Below are 15,007 nucleotides of genomic sequence, written 5' to 3' on the forward strand. Positions count from 1 at the left end.
GAGAACTTCCCAGGAACTCATAATACTGTGACATCATCATCTTTTGCAGGTCATAAATTTTTGTCCCCCCTAACATATAGGTTTTCCTATTAATGAATGAATAGAGAGCTCTCAGACAAATCAAGAGAATTATTTTCTCTTTTAAGAATCTCATACATTTGAAAGGATGCTCCATTTCCTCTCCATTCTTCCTCTTTGTTCAAAACCATTGCTGAGGCTTCCCCCCCCCCCTCCAGTTACTCCCCAGGTAGCAAAGCAGAGGGGAATCATAACTATCCTACATGTCAGTAAATGAAAAATGCCACGTGTCAGACACAAAGAGCCCACCCTACAGATAAAATCTCTTCTGTCCGTTCTCCCTCTATTTCCAGTTCACCAGACTTTCTCCTATATCAAAACAAAAGACATGTTTCTATCCTCTGACAATGCAACTCCACTAAAGGGCTGAAGAGGAAAATGGAATTTGTCTCGAAGCTGCTCTTATTCCTGTGCTTAAGTGTAAGCCTCAGTAAAAATGAAAGCACACCAGGGCTGGGAGATGGGGGGAGGTAAAGGACAGTTTTCATTTCTTTAACACACAATTGTGAGATGCTAATGATTGCCAGGGGTTTCAGTGGTTATATTGGGAAGGAGGGGAGAATGTTCTAATTGTGTCTCCCAGCCTCTGGGGTAAAGTTTGTCAAAAGACAATGCTCAGTGTTGGGCGGATAAAATGTATTATGCTCACTTTATTAAAGATGGCGTTGCCCACGTGGAGGCCGTTGCCCAGATGATATTAATGTGTGTTGGGGGCAGGCTGTGGGTAGGCAGAATCCTTGTAGCCTGGGGCTTGGTTTTAGGACTAAGCCTTTCCCACCCTTTTTGATGTGGGGTGGTGCAATCCCATTATGCCTCAGAGAAGTGACTTTGTATTAGAGACTTCCCTATTTTGTATATTGGATTAAAGGTTTTGAATCTACACTATAAAATGGGGGCAGAACGAGAGTTTGCTCTCTTGGTTCCTGAGATTAGCATGAGAGAGCAGAGAGAGCAGAGCAGAGAGCGGAAAAAGGCCACATGGAGGAGGCCAGGAGAGGCAGCCAAGATGGCGGAGTGTTGAGTGAGAAGCCAGTTAGTGCAGTTTGTGCAGGGAGAAGGAAGGAGATGGGGAACAGAGGTGAATAAGTCTGGTGAGCTAGAAACCTTTGATTCCAGGAAACTCAGATAAGTCAGTAGCTTTGTGAGCACTGAATGTGAGTGGGTTTTGGAGCCCAGTGTGTGTTTTTACTTGCTCGCCGGGTGCAAGCTAGAATTAAAGATGACAGCCCATCAGTTTTTGGCTCCGTTGTTTCTTTACCGACTGTCCGAATCCAATGCGAACCTGCATGGGCCGGGCAGCTGTGATGGTGGCTGTGGCTACTGGCTTTACACCCAGTCTTCCAAATGAGGAATGAAGCTTTTTATTTTGTTTGGGGGGTGGAGGGGGTATTTATGCTTCTTTATGAAGATATGGTTGTTTATGTGTGCATATTTTCTATAAAAAGTTTCCCACCTATAGCAAACATGATTAAAGGCAAGAGGTCCCTTCCTTGAACAAGTGAAGGCAGGCAAACAGAATAGTGGGGCTTCTCTAAGTTGTGAGAAGTGAGACCTGGGGGAGCACTCCCCACCCACAAAACCAGTGTAGGACTTACATTGTCTTCAGTCTTTAAAATTTCTTACGGTTTTAAAGTTTCTGCCTTGTATATGCACCTGCCCTCCATGATCTTAGTTACAAATTCGGGCGTTGGGAAATGAATGAATGAACACATTCTTCCTAAATGTGGCTGCTCTACTGCTGTACACACTAAGACAAACCAAACTGTGAGCATAAATACCAAGTGATGATGCTGTGTTTATAGAACCACAGTTTTGAAGAATTTCAACAGAAATTCCTTGGAGATCATCTAGTTCTAATCCATTATTTTACAACTAAAAACAAAACAAAAACTGGAGAGACTCTGGTTAGAATTACTCAGTTATGCTTGTAAGTTCAGAGTGCATTTTGGGAAGTGTAAACTGAGCCAGGCGATGGCCTGAAGTGGCCCCCAGGGGCTCTTTTGGTAGGACTGGCCGTCTTTACACACTGAGGTGCACATGTAGGCTAACAAGGTCCTTGGTCTCCAGCAGAAAGACTGGAAAGTGCATTAGTTGATTGAATTCATGAAACAAAATGTGATCCTTGACAGACTGCCTGACATAGCTACTTCTGGGGAGAGTCTATTGTGCGTTACAGCCTTGTATTTCCAAGCACTGCTCCCCAAGAAGCAACACATCAGATTAACAGAAAGCAGTGCGGAGCATTATTCTGGGCCCGCTACTGTCCAAGTCCACGTGACTTAGAGTGGGGCTGCCCTCCAGCTGTCTCGAGAGTCTTCACATTCACAACAGAGTTTTATTTATTTGTTTTTATCAGTCCATGGCTAAATAAAAATGTAATAAAATAGAAAATGAAATAATTAGAAAATATTTTAAATTCTTTCACTTTAAAAAATATAGTCTTTTTTCTTTCTGAGATGAACTTCTCTCTCTTTTCTGATATTAAACTATCTATTGTTTTATGACATAATCAAGCTACTAAGTCTCTTTTGCTTCATTTATAAAAGAAAATTGACAACACTATATTTAATTGACCCATGAAGCAAAAAGCTTGGTCATACTTGACTTCCACACACTGGGTGACTTTTGACATGACTAAGGACAGGGGCCAGTGGGCAGGTGGGAGGCCCTGTGTCCTGTCCACTGGGATTGACAATGAGGGCCCTGTCACTATAGAGTGAAACAATGAGCCCTGTAAACTGCCACCTTCACAACACGACTGTGGCCCTCGGATTGTATGAGGCACACACAATTTTCAGAGGTGACTCTTCTGCCATGTCTAGTGAAACAGTCTTTATCCTTCACACTTTTGTTCCATCTGGATAGTAACAGTAAGTGTCCAGGGGTGAATGAGCATATTATTTTATGCTGCCTGGCTGACTGAGACATCTATGTCAGAATTTCTAATTCCAGCTTCACTGCTCAGTATTGTGAAATTATGTGAAACTTGCTTAGCTTCTTTAAATCTCAATTGCCTCTAATGTCAGTGGGAATAATGTTAATAATCACTTTGTAAGATTATGGAGAGGACTGAATAACATTACATATGTGTCCATGCCTGGAACATAGTTTCTCCTTGATAAATAACTTTCTACCTAAGTTTTTATATATAAGACATTAGAGATATGTCATATATCCATATGTGTGATATAAAATACATGCATACATATGTCAATATGTATCATATATAAGTCATATATGTACCTAGTGCATATATGCATATAGGTATGCATACTATATATATGTAGTGTGTATATATCTACAGTAATATATTCCTTATGTATATGTGTATATGTAATATATGCACACATATATAACCTATAAAATGAAAATATGATAAAATTAAATAAATTGTATAGGTAATTAGAAAAATCTTCATGGACTAATTGGCATTCTTGCTACACCCTGAAGGATGGAAACAGGAAGGAGGAATAAAGCATATAGTCAGAGACAAATGGGATATTGTAGAATGACCATAGGATCTGAAGTTCAAGGTCTTATACTTAAAAAATTAAATGGTTGACATTTATTCTTCTGCTAAAAATTGGTACAACCAGAATAACTAACAACTGACAACATTTTAAAAATTAAGTTCTTCTCAATGATATTACTGAAAAGTTTAAAAATATAAATTGCCATTATGCCATGGAGATTTTTTTCTATTTCAAACAATAAAGTTCATAGACATTAAAATGAACCCCAAAGGCATGCTTAAGCCTGTTTTACTAAAAGAAAAAAATGCCATACTCACTGAAGACTTGTGGTGGTTAGTGATATATAAATTTATCTGTTCTGCATATCATTCATACAATCAAAGACACTTTTGCAAGATTTTCTTAGTTTTGCCTTTAGCTTTTGAGGTATTAAAAAACATTTGGAAATGAGCCTTTAGTGTTAGAATGCTTTAGGCTAAAGTAATAGCATGTATTGAAGGTATTTCTTTGGAGACTGACTAGATTTTTGCTTGGCTGTTGTAAGTTCAAGCCCTTTTCTAGATTCATGACAGAATTAAACTTGATTTTGACTCACTGTGAATCTTCTTGAACGTTTTCTTACTACTTGCATTTCTGAGGGTCCATCATTTTCATGATATTTTTAAGGGGATATAAATTAGAAAATGCTTCTCCACACAACTCTGCCCACATTCCCATGTCTGCTTTAAACTGTGTCACTCTTAGCTTGGCCTGGGGTGGTGCAGTGAATGAAGTGTTGACCTGGAACACTGAGGTGGCTGGTTTGAAACCCTGGGCTTGTCTGGTCAAGGCACATACAGGAAGCGACCAATGAACAGCTGAAGTGAAGCTACTATGACTTGATACTTCTCATTCCACCACTCTTCTCTGTAAAATCAATAAATAAAATTTTCTAGATCTTGTCACTTTCAGAGAATATCCCTTTGCATAGGACTGTTTACTAATGGTAGTTTGAGGACAGGAACTAATGACAGCATCAGTTTACAGAATTTGATGTTTCAATTGTCCTGTTTCAGAATGAATATAGTCATTTGAATGAATAAGAGATGAGTCGTTAATCTCTTATTCACTTTTTTGGAGTGAGCTATAACTTCTCACCCACACATTCAAGTTTTCAAATACAATCTCCAGGAATGACATAATATTTCTATCCTTAATTTTATTTTGTACTACTGTCTTTTGGTCTTTTTTACACCTTATTCTATCATCATTCTACTAATGTTTATTTGTCTAAAACAATCTGTATGTTCCCTTTCCCAAAAGCAACAGAATAAAATAAAACAAGCAAAAAACTCCGCAAGGAAACAACCCAATTCTCCATCTTAATAGGAATACCCAAGTCCTCTTCTCTGCTTGCCTCTCCTACCAAGTCCTTTGAAGTGTCTTTCAGATTTAGCAGATATGTCCACCAGCTTTAAGCCCTCCCTCCCTTCAATCCATTAGGCAGCTAGGTGGAGCTTTTGAAGGCACACTCTTCAGCCTGCTTTGCCTAAGCGTTTAATGCTTCTCTCCGATTTTCTAGGTTTCTACCTAGGTTTTCTAGGAATTTCTATAGAAATTCCTTGTTTCTACCCTATCTATCAGCTCAACGTGCTCCCTGCCCCAGGCCACCATGCTTCCACACATGCCAAATCAAACCACTCCCCTCCCTTCCTCTTACATGCCACCTGCAACTTCCTCTCCATTCATTGAGTCACACTGTTGACAGTCTGGAGAAATCCTCCTTCCATGACATCAACAACGTGACTCAGTTTAGGGCCAGTTCAAGTACTAAGCCAGTTCGATATCTTCGATGCAGCTTCCCCGACTACTCAAGTTCATCTTGATTTCTTCCTTTTTTGAAAATGGCTTGCAAGTAACGACAGATACTCACATACTTATTGCTTAGCTGTTCTCTGGTTGTTGCTTTTGGGACCTATTTCTTATTTATTTATTTTTTTCAGGATTATTCATTTTATTGGTTGTACCCTCCAAGCACAAGGATAATATCTCCCACCTCCCAAATTTACACGCTACAATCAAACTTTCTTGACCAAGACCCAAGTAAACAAATATTTTACATTGGACCACCAGCTCCACAGAGAAATGAATATGTGAGTATTTTATAGACACACACACACAACACACACACACAAATGGTTAGCCTTACCATGTGTGATGATTCTGATACTTTTTTTTTCTTTTTTTTATAATTTTATTTTTTTAATGGGGTGACATCAATAAATCAGGATACATATATTCAAAGATAACAAGTCCAGGTTATCTTGTCGTTCAATTATGTTGCATACCCACCACCCAAAGTCAGATTGTCCTCTGTCACCTTCTATCTTGTTTTCTTTGTGCCCCTCCCACCCCCTATCCCTCTCCCATTCCCCCCTCCCCCCCGTAACCACCACACTCTTATCAATGTCTCTTAGTTTCACTATTATGTCCCACCTACGTATGGAATAATACAGTTCCTGTTTTTTTCTGATTTACTTATTTCGCTTCGTATCATGTTATCAAGATCCCACCATTTTGCTGTAAATGTTCCGATGTCATCATTTCTTATGGCTGAGTAGTATTCCATAGTGTATATGTGCCACATCTTCTTTATCCAGTCATCTATTGATGGGCTTTTTGGTTGTTTCCATGTCCTGGCCACTGTGAACAATGCTGCAATAAACATGGGGCTGCATGTGTCTTTACGTATCAATGTTTCTGAGTTTTGGGGATATATACCCAGTAGAGGGATTGCTGGGTCATAAGGTAGTTCTATTTTCAGTTTTTTGAGGAACCACCATACTTTCTTCCATAATGGTTGTACTACTTTACATTCCCACCAACAGTGTATGAGGGTTCCTTTTTCTCCACAGCCTCTCCAACATTTGCTATTACCTGACTTGCTAATAACAGCTAATCGAACAGGTGTGAGGTGGTATCTCATTGCCGTTTTGATTTGCATTTCTCTAATAGCTAAAGAAGATGAGCATCTTTTCATATATCTGTTGGCCATTTGTATTTCTTCCTGGGAGAAGTGTCTATTCATATCCTCTTCCCATTTTTTTATTGGATTGTTTGTTTGTTTGTTGTTGAGTTTTATGAGTTCTTTGTATATTTTGGATATTAGGCCCTTATCTGAGCTGTTGTTTGAAAATATCATTTCCCATTTAGTTGGCTTTCTGTTTATTTTGTTATCAGTTTCTCTTGCTGAGCAAAAACTTCTTAGTCTGATGTAGTCCCATTCATTAATTTTTGCCTTCACTTCTCTTGCCATTGGAGTCAAATTCATAAAATGCTCTTTAAAACCCAGGTGGGACCTATTTCTTAATGAGGAATAACAGGAACTTATTTTCATATGTAGTAATTACTGATTTGGGCGCAGTTGATTGATAACAACTCTAGTTTAGCACTAAAATATCATATCCAGGTATTTTGTACCTGTAGCCTCACTCCTTCTAAAATAATTTTCATAAAAATGGTTCTTTAAAAATAATTTTGAGACTAAGTCATTTCTTTAAGAAACAGAAGTAGCTTTTAGCCCAGGTCTAAAAGTGATCACCTTCTTTGAAAACTTGGACGTGAGAAATTCTGAAGAGAGTGTTTTAAAGGCTATATAATAATAGTCTACATTTAGGCTTTCATATTTATCTTAATCCATTTGAGCTGAAGAGAGATGACCACAAATAGAAAACAAGCCCTGGAGGCAGCCGCTGCAGATACTGAACAAAGAGCAGCATAAAAACGATATGAGAAAGGGACTGTAGGACCACATCCACATGCCAATTATTTGAGTCATGTCTTCAGTTACAGGGTAACAGTTCATGCCACAAATACCTATGGAACACTTACATGAAGAGAACCCACTGTCCAGGGAGCACAGATTGTAGAAAATAAAAGATTAAGATAGAATTTAACATCAGAGAAAAGTGTGTGTACGTGGATACCATCAGTTAATTTCAGCTATTCAGTCAGACAATAGCTACTGTTCCTTAGGGACCCACCATGTGCCATACACTATGCTTGGTGCTGCACATATGTCATCTCATTTAATTGTCACAGAAATTTCAAGAGGTAGTGTTTTTTTTTTCTTATTTAAGAAATTTAACACATTAAGTTTCCTTACCCAAAATGGCATAGTAACTGGTGGAAACTCAATTTAAATTCGTTTTTGCCTTTGAAGACAGACGATGGGCTTTAAAACTCATCATCTTTGCCTCCTGTATAACTGTGAAGATGGAGTTTCTAACTCTGGGAGACCTCTCAGGAAAGAGGGCCCTGGTCACGTGTTCAGGAGGGGCAGGTGCACATTGGCTGATGGGGCAGGTAGAGAGGAAGCACTGGGACAGTTTTAGGCAGTGGCATCAGTGTGAGAGATAAAGCAAAAAGCAGAAATCAGTATTTCAGTGTGACTGATTACTGAGGTTAGGAGGTAGATGAGAGAAGGAAAAGGGTGTAAGTTTGTAAAAGCCACACCAAGAAGCAACAGCGTCCGGAGTTTGGGCTTGACCGTATAGACAATAGTGACTCACTGCAGGTGTTAAGCAGGCAATCAATCAGGTGTACTTTTCACGAAAGTCTCTGTATTGGCACTCAGGAGAATGGTTATAAGGAGACCAATGAGAAGGGTATGGCAATATTTATAATGAGGGATGATGGGATCCTGAACTAAGGTTTCACAAGGGCATATGGAGAGAGTGGAACCAAACTGAGAAATTGTTTATGAGGTAGAATTGATAAGGCTTGCTGTTCAATTTGATATGGTGAGAGATAGAAAAGAGAGAGTCACAGATAACCCACAATGGTACTGGTACCACCATTAGACCCCAGCCAGGGGATCCCTGCTCTGACCTTGAGATTGAAAGCGCTCTTCCCTGACACTCCTGTTTGCACCCCTCCCCACAGGCTGTGGGATCTGCAAGGTTAAAAGCATACCCATACCGAGCTCACAACCCCACTCCAAACCACACTGAGTACCTGGGAGCACAGATTCCCTGTCCAAACTGCTCCAATTCTAATGCCTAAGTAGACCTCTTGCCAGGATCCAGCCTGGCAAATCAGACCACTGCATGAGTTTCCTTAGGTCAGAGAGAGACAAGGGTACACTATTTGCAGGTGGGTGAGGAGGGATTGAACTTGGTACATGCAAAGAATCATTATAATTAGAGGGGAAGGGAGTGAGAAGACAGAAGAGTGATTTCAGGTTGGGAGCTTCCATTTATAACTTTTTCCTGGGGCTACAGACATTAGGTGTGAGCCTTCTCTTAGGTTACTGGTTTGGGGTCATTGAGTAGATCATTAAATAACATTGCAGATTATAAAAGGACAAGTCCACCTGAAGGAAAAGAACCAAATAATTTGGTCTGAGATATTTGTGAGTATCCAGACAATGATGCCCTTCATGCAGTTGGGGACTGGAAATCTGTTGTTTTTGTCGACTTCTGTTTATATGTGTAATAAAGAATCTGACCCCATCTTCCACATTTGTTTGACTCTGAGAGCTTTTAAGCTCCACTACTCCCTATTCCATTTTGCCCCGAAACTTAGGCAAGCTGATGAGAAAGCCCAGTGTTTTCTTCTTTGGCATCAGAAGGAAATTCAAACTTCTCAAACCCTTAGCTCATACAAGGGAATTCTCACCCCAAATCTCCCCTCCAACTAGGATAAAGCTCCAACCTGTTTGCCCGTCCTTGCTGTCTCTCAGGTATTGTAAGACTGCTGTGGATCCTGCTCCGACTCACCTTCATGAGGTGAGTCCAAATTCTTTTCATGCCTTCTTGGTACTATGTGATATAATTAAACCAAACTTTGAAGGGCGTGCTCATGATGTTCATGCTGGCCTTGTATGGTGGCAACAGTGTGATTTCTTCAGAAGCATCTGAGCAGTTCTCAGAGACAGGAAGAGAGAGAGAGATGAGAAACAACAATTCTTTGTTGCAGCTCCTTAGTTGTTCATTGATTGCTTTCTCATATGTGCCTTGACTGGGGGGGGGGGCTACAGCAGACCGAGTGACCCCTTGCTCAACCCAGTGACCTTGGGCTCAAGCTGGTGAGCTTTCCTCAAACCAGGTGAGCCTGTGCTCAAGTTGGCGGCCTCAGGGTTTCAAATCGGAGTCTTCTGCGTCCCAGTCCGATGCTCTATCCACTGTGCCACCACCTTCACAGATCTAGGAAAACTCCCACCGTTCTAAGAGTATTATTCTCTCATTGGTATAGTCTCTGTTGGCAGGGAGAACTATTTTAGAAAGATCGGAACAGAGGTTACACCAAGGGCCTTGACGTTCTGCATCACTCTTTCCTGCAATGTTGTGCCCTATTTAGAGTTGAAAACGGAAGTTAGAGCCTTGAAAGTCAATTACAACACAAAATGGTATGAAGCGAATTGGTATCACCACAATGAGTTTCCTAAATGCATAAGAGGCAAAAAACATACCTTGGTATTTGATATTTGGTCAAGTGTGCCACACTTCTCTGTGAAATGATTGAACTATCAACTCAATTCCTTCCCTAAACTTTAATGGGATTTTTAATCTTATGTTAATCTCTTGGTATGAGCTTTGAAAATGAAGAGATATTGAGGTTTAGTTTCAGTTTGTAAGAATCAATACATAGTAAGAAATGGGACAGTGGTGAAGGGGGAGATGTTGGTCAAAGCAAATGAAGTTACAGTTATGGAAGAGAAATAAATTCTGGAGAGCTAATGTACGGGATGGTGACCATAGTTAATATTGTATATTAAAATTTTCTAAGAGGGTGACGGTAAGCGTTTTCATCATGGAAAGAAAGAAGGGAGAACAAGAAAAAGAGAAATGGTAACTACATCAGGTGATGGATATATTAAGCAGCATAATTGTGATCATTTTACAATGTATACATATATCAAAACATCAAGTCCTACCTCAAATATATACAATTCCTACCAGTCAATTATTCCTCAATAAAGCTGGAAAGAACCAAAGAAATCTCACGTAGAAGCTGCTATTTCTTTTTTCTATGTAAGCATCCCATTCAAAGTATAAAGATGGCTTTTATCCTCAGGCCAGCATTGTTAGTCCTGCTCATTTACTTTCTTTTTGCTGTTTCTAACATGGTTTTCTTTTCTGTAATGCTTGTGCTATCCATTTAGATTTGTTTCTTTAGCCTTGCCTACTTATTTCTTATTGTGTTGTCAATAATTTCCTTAGGGTGCAAAGAGAACATTTAAGTAAACTTTTGTGAACAGGTTAATTAAAGGGTAATGTACAAATAATAAAATGCACATTTGAAGTATAAAATTTGACATACACACATACTCATGAAACCATCATCACAGTAAAGATAAGGAATATATCCATCATTCCTCAAAGGTTTTTTGTTTTGTTTTGTTTTGTTTGTTTGTTTTGTGAGAGAGAGAAACAGGCAGACAGACTATGACAGACAGGAAGAGAGAGAGATGAGAAGCATCAACTATAGTTGTCTCACTTTAGTTGTTCATTGATTGCTTTCTCATATGTACCTTGACCAGGGGGCTCCAGTCAAATTAGTGACCCTTTGTTCAAGCCAGCAACCATAGGCTCAGGTCTATGATCCCATGCTCAAGCTGGCAACCTCAAGCTGGAGACCTTGGTGTTTGGAACCTGGGGCCTCAGTGTTCCAGGCTAATGCTCTATCTGCTGTACCACCACCTGATCAGGTTCCTCAAAGGTTTTTTTATTGCTCTTTAATTCCTCTCTCTGTCACTTCCTGCTTACCTCCCTCCACTGCCAGGCAACCATGGATTTCTTTTCTGTATATTACACATTAGTTTGCATGTCTTTGTGTTTTATGTAAATTATTTCATAGTCACACAGATTTTTAAAAAAATATAAAACGATCCCACTTATAAACTTGCCTCAGTCTTTTTTGTATGTGTGACAGAGATAGAGAAAGACAGAGAGAGGGACAGATAGGGGCAGACAGACGAGAAGAGAGAGATGAGAAACAACAATTCTTTGTTGCGGCTCCTTAGTTGTTCATTGATTGCTTTCTCATATGTGCCTTGACTGGGGGTGGGGGCTACAGCAGACTAAGTGACCCCTTGCTCAACCCAGTGACCTTGGGCTCAAGCTGGTGAGCTTTCCTCAAACCAGGTGAGCCTGCGCTCAAGTTGGCGGCCGCAGGGTTTCAAACCTGAGTCCTCTGCGTCCCAGTCCGATGCTCTATCCACTATGCCTGTCACCTAATCAGGCCTGCCTCGCTCTTTAGCCACTGAATAATTCAATACCATATCAGAAAATGAAATTAATCACCAAGCACGGAAAACGTGTAATACTGCTAAAGATTCTTAAATAAATTCCCAAGTAATTTCCTTTGTTCCGTTCCTCTGAGACAGCTCTAAAGGTCTCAAAAGTTTTAAATTTCCTCCAGAGGTGCAATTATTTCCTTAGAGTTGATTTTAGGCTAAATTTATTCATTTCGTTTAATTTATTCATTCCATTTAATAAAATATTTTATGAGTTAGAAACCTGCCATTCACCTTTAAAAATCTTTTAATATTTTCAATTTTCCAAAACGCATTTCATCACAGAGCCACAGGAGGGAGGTTTATAGCTGATATATGGAAAAGGGCAAAGATGGCAAGTAAGTTCTTGAGATCTATGGATAAACAAAGTTAAAGACATTTCTTTGTTTCAGTACATCTGAGGGTCTTTTATATGCTAATGTTCACTGTGAATATCTACTATACAGCACTTCCCAGTTTCGGCTGCCTAACTGGGTTCTCTTTTTCCTTTTTTATCATTTATTCTCCAGCCTTCTCAAACTGCATGATAGTCAAGTGAAAGCATTCATATATAATGCAGTAAGGATACTCTTTCGTCTCTCTTCCCTATTTCTTTCCTTCTCTCATATTAAATCATGATCCAGTACATCAGTGGAACTCACAAACAGATGCTAAAGCACACTAAAAATTCACACCAGCTTCTTTAATGTTCTTTTAAGCATGGCTCTCTAATGCAAATTTGCTTCTATCTCTCTCATGCTTAAAACACCTCAGTAGCTATTCATTGTTAAAAGAAATCATGTTTGCCTCTTACATTTCTGGACTCACCACCCACAAAAAAAATCACATGCCATGAAGGTTCTAGTAGCACCCACTGGACAGCTCGCATATCACCTAAGACACCAAATATGCCAGCTGGCCTGGCACGACAGTTTCACCTGCTCTCCAGTGAAACTGGTAAAAAAAAAATTAAAAAAACTGCCCATGATCAAGTGCCATTTCCTTTTGCAAATAGCTGTCATGTGCACAATCTGGAAGGTAGGACCACAGGAGATAACCACTCAGGTTCTGAAACTGGGTATGATGACTTTTGGACAGAGTGTTACCTGGTTCTGTGTAACTTGGAGCTTGAAAGGGTATGGCTTTGTGTGGCCCATTATCTCAGCCTTATTACCCACTTGGCCTGTGAGATTGGTTGTGACCAGGAGAGATAAGAATAGAGATATCTCAAGGCCAGGACTAAGAAAAAGGCCACCTCTTAGCCTGTGATAATGATTCGGATAATACCTTACCTGAATCAGTCTTGAGATCCTACAAGTCACCGGTTTGAAACCCTGGGCTTGCTTGGTCAAGGCACATATGGGAGTTGATGCTTCCTGCTCCTTCCCCTGATAAAAGAGCTCAAAAGTGAGAAATTTGGGCTCAGTAACAGTAGCTTTTCAGTTGTAATGAATAGGAGATATGTAAGGGTTAGGAAATAATTAATCTGCTTGCTAGCCTCTCTTAATGGCTTCCTGGCCTTTACTTTGAAATGTAGCAATGTTTACCTCTGCAGGAATGTCAGGAAAAGCTTACATTGGAGACAAACCTGACAATTAGGGGAATTTAAATCACAACAGTTTTTTTGTAAATGCTTAACTGCAGGATTTACTATGAAAAGTCAACGCCTATAAATTAATTAAAAACTCAGTACACCAATCTTAAATCTTTATTTTGTATGCTAAGAAACAGGGAATCTTTTCACAGTCAATTCCCAGAGGCAGATGGTCCCTGAGGCTTCAGGTCCCGGCTCTTTCTGGGAGACACTGACCCTGGCTGTCTTGAAGATTGACCAAGGACACCAGATAGGACCACGCTGATTGGGCCTGTGCTACATCAGAGGAACTTGAAGAGGAGGTGTTTCTGCAGCTGAATCCCCACCTCCTCAACATTGTTATGTGACTAATTGCAAGGACTTTTTACTTTTTTTTCTTTTTGCCTGAACCTATAAAAACTGCCAGCACCAGGAGCGTGGGAAGGCAGCTGCATGGACAGGACTCCCTGGCCTTCCAGGGTACCAGTATTTCTGAATTAAAGACACTCTTATATCCTCAGTTCGCTTTGTCTCTTTTGATTGGCTGAATGTGACAAGCTGTCCCAAACCAGGCTTGTTCTGGTAACACCTTCTTCTTTTTTTCTCCCTATAATGAAAAAATAAATTAAAAAACAACAACAAAATTCTACATGTTTCAGCTTAGGTGATATGAAAGGAATAGCACATCTGATGAAAGCAATTTTTAATTCCTATCATTGGATCTTCTTTGGACTTCTCTTAGCACATCAAAGAAGGTTCAATTCTTAACATGCACCCCAACATTTATTTCACTGTAACAGCTGCTAATCAAGTCCGTTCCATACCATAGCGGTGCTGGGACATCTCTCCTGGCCCTCTTCACTTTCAACTGCCAATCAAACACTCCTTTTTAATTTTTTGTTTTTAGCAGTAGACATTTATTTAAAGTCATATATTTGCAGCTCAGATGATTTTAAATTGTACATTTCAGTTTAACTGACCTAATTAAAATATTAATACTTTGAGGACAGCTGCAGCCACAGATGTCAATTGCCTGATTATTCCTTTGCCCATTCCTCTCTTCATTTCCTTTCCCAAATACCCTCTTTCAGATGTGGTTCAAGGTAGTCCACTGATCTTCAAGCAAGATTTGCTGCCTCACGCACAGGTCCACTGCCCTTCTAGTGCAAAACACCTGGTCATTATACAGGTTCTCAGGAAGCCCTTTTAGGGCTTCTTTTATATCACTATCCACATATATTGTATTGTCTCCCATTAACCCTAGTTTATGGAACCCTGCAGCATTGTGATACCATTTAAGAGTGTCCTCCAGCCACTGGCTTGAAGCTGTCATGGCACACCTGCTCACCATTTTGACCCGAGATTCCTTTCATTTCCACTTTCACTCTTTCTTTGTGCTTTTACTAATTTTACCCTCTCCTCAGCAACCTTCTCTCTTTTTTTGGTTTTCTCTCTATAGACTACTAAAATGATCACAGAAGGAGGAGGAGAACATCTGAGCAAGCATTCTAGAAATTTCTTTAGAATGAAGATAAAAGGAGAGGCAGTAACCAGATTATTATTAGTATTAATTATTATTATTATTTTGAGAGAGGAAGGGAGAAGGAGAGAGAAACAGGAATATGG

At 39.8% G+C, this 15,007-nt stretch overlaps 1 pseudogene; it reads right to left on the minus strand.

Moving 5' to 3' along the window:
• Window positions 1-14,418: 14,418 nt before the first annotated feature.
• Window positions 14,419-14,732, minus strand: LOC136323414 (cytochrome b-c1 complex subunit 7 pseudogene; annotated as a pseudogene).
• Between the last annotated feature and the right edge of the window lie 275 nt (window positions 14,733-15,007).

This window comes from Saccopteryx bilineata, chromosome 2 (assembly GCF_036850765.1).
Source record: "Saccopteryx bilineata isolate mSacBil1 chromosome 2, mSacBil1_pri_phased_curated, whole genome shotgun sequence".
Lineage (NCBI taxonomy): Eukaryota > Metazoa > Chordata > Mammalia > Chiroptera > Emballonuridae > Saccopteryx > Saccopteryx bilineata.